This window comes from Chlorocebus sabaeus, chromosome 25, assembly GCF_047675955.1.
Source record: "Chlorocebus sabaeus isolate Y175 chromosome 25, mChlSab1.0.hap1, whole genome shotgun sequence".
In the NCBI taxonomy this organism is placed as follows: domain Eukaryota; kingdom Metazoa; phylum Chordata; class Mammalia; order Primates; family Cercopithecidae; genus Chlorocebus; species Chlorocebus sabaeus.
The window spans coordinates 66671802-66674301 of record NC_132928.1 but is presented as its reverse complement, the minus strand read 5'-3'; the positions used below and the strand labels follow the sequence as shown (position 1 = coordinate 66674301).

General features: G+C 48.9%; 1 non-coding gene across 1 annotated transcript; it reads left to right on the top strand.

Annotated features, from left to right (window-relative positions):
- Window positions 1–1371: 1371 nt before the first annotated feature.
- On the top strand, window positions 1372–1490 carry LOC119619810 (5S ribosomal RNA). The gene has a single exon (XR_012091333.1). It is a non-coding gene; the product is annotated as a 5S ribosomal RNA (ribosomal RNA).
- Window positions 1491–2500: the final 1010 nt, after the last annotated feature.

Sequence of the window (2500 nt, the reverse complement as noted above, 5' to 3'; positions counted from 1 at the left end):
AGGCTACGGCGGCCTAACTTTTTTAATGCCCAGGTTTTACAGGGCCAACTGCAAGACTTGACTCTGTGTGGATTTTGGCCTACTTATGGGGTCCTGGAACCAATCCCCTGTGGATACTGACACCCAACTGTATGTTCTGATTTCTCTTGTGGTTTCTTCTCTAACCCATTGGTTGTTTAAGAAAATATCTTAATCTCTTCAAATACCTGAGACTGGATAATTTATAAAAAACAGACATTTATTTCTCTCAGTTCTCAAGGCTGGGGTGTCCAAGGTCAAGTCATCAGCCCATTGAGTGTCTAACGAGGGCCCAGTCTCTCCTTCCAAGATGACACAACGTTGCTTCATCTCTCAGCGGGGAAGAACATTGTGTCCCCACACGGAGGAGACGGAGGGAATGAACCCACTCAAGTCCTTTTCTAAGGGCTCTAATTTCATCCATAAGGACTTCTACCCTCACGAGATAATCGCCTCCTAAAGAATCCACCTTTTTACCCTTTATTTTTGTTGTTGTTCTTGTTGTTGTTGTTGTTGTTGTTGTTTGTTTGTTTTTGAGGCAGGGTCTCATTCTATTGCCCCTACTGGAGTGCAGTAGCCTGTAGCCTGATCATGGCTCACTGCAGCCTTGACCTCCCAGGCTCAACCAGTCCTCCTGCTTCAGCCTCCTGAGTAGCTGGGACTACAGGCCTGCACCACCACGCCCACCTAATTTTGTGTCTTTTGTAGAGACAAGTTTTGCCATTTTGCCCTGGCTGGTCTTGAACTCCTGGGCTCGAACAATCTGACTGCCTTTCCCTTCCAAAGTGCTGGGATGACAGCGTTAGCCACCACCCCAGGCCAGTGCCCACCCCTTAATACTATCATATTGGCAAATAAATTTCAGCGTATAAATTTTGGGGGACATTCAGACCATAGCAGTGCGTTCTTTACTTTCCAAAAAGAAAACAGGTCAGTTTATCAGTTTGACTTGCATTATTGATTTTTAACTCTATTTTGTTGTGGTCAGAGAAGATACTTGATACGCTGTTCGCCCTTCGCCAGCCTCGACGGCTCTGGGTGGGGGCGGGGGCAAGAGGGGGCCTCGCAGGACTCCAGGACTCCTGAGCGGCCAGGTATCCCAAAGAATACCTCCGCGACAGGGCGGAGGACCGGACGGGGTCCCAGGATCGTGGGCTCTGGGCCCTGACGCCTCGGAACACTCCCTGTTCCGAGCGGGCCCGACGTGGTGGAAGCTCGGGAGCTTGGGAGCCGGGAGAAGGCAGCAGGCGAGAGGCTCCGGGATCCCGATCCCAGCACGACGACCCCGGGCTGGTGGTGCGGGCTGAGCATGGCTGGGCGAGGCTCTTGGGGCAGCCAGGCGCCTGTGCCGGCGTCTACGGCCATACCACCCTGAACGCGCCCGATCTCGTCTGATCTCGGAAGCTAAGCAGGGTCGGGCCTGGTTAGTACTTGGATGGGAGACCGCCTGGGAATACCGGGTGCTGTAGGCTTTTTGGCTTGCTTTCTTCTCTTTCTTTCTCTTCTACCTTCCTTTCTTCCCTTCTCTCACTCTCCTTTCTTTCTTTCCTTCTTTCTTTCTCTCTTTCTTTCGTTTCTTTCTTTCTTTCCTTCTTTCTTTCTATCTCTCCCTCTTTCTATCTCGCTCTTTCTCTCTCTTTCTGTCTTTCTTTCTTTCCTTCTTACTTTCATTCTTTTCTTTTTCTTCCCTTGCTATCTTTCCTTTCTTTCTGTATCTCTCTCTCTTTCTTTCCTGCGTTCTTCTGTCTTTCCTTCTTTCTTTCTTTCTTTCTTCCTCTCTATCTTTCTTTCCTTCCTACTTTTTTCCTTCTTTCTTTATCTCTCCCTCTTTCTTGCTTGCTCTTTCTCTCTCTTTCTTTCCTTCTTTCTTTCAGTCTTTTCTTTTTCTTCCCTTGCTATCTTCCTTTTCTTTCTTTCTCTTTCTTTCTTCTTTCCTTCCTTCTTTCTTTCTTTCTCCTATCCCTCTCTCTCTTTCTCTTTCTTTATTTCATTCTTTCCTTTTTTCTTGCTTTTCTTTCTCACTTTCTTTTTTCCTTTCTCTTTCTTTCTTGTCTCTTTGCTCCTTTCTTTTCTTTCTTTCTTTCTTTTCTTCCTTTATTCTTTCTTTCTTTCCTTCCTTCCCTCCCTCCCTCCCTCCCTCCCTCCCTCCCTCCCTCCCTCCCTCCCTCCCTCCCTCCCTTCCTTCCTTCCTTCCTTCCTTCCTTCCTTCCTTCCTTCCTTCCTTCCTTCCTTCCTTCCTTCCTTCCTTCCTTCCTTCCTTCTCTCTTTCCTTTTACTTCCAGACGGAGTCTCGCTGTCACCCAACCTGGAGTTCACTGGCAAGATCTCGGCTCACTGCAAGCTCCGCCTCCCGGGTTCACGCCATTCTCCTGCCTCAGCCTCCCAAGTAGCTGGGACTACAGCCGCCCGCCACCACGCCCGGCTCATGTTTTGTAGTTTTAGTAGAGACGGGGTTTCGCCGTGTTAGCCAGGCTGGTCTGGA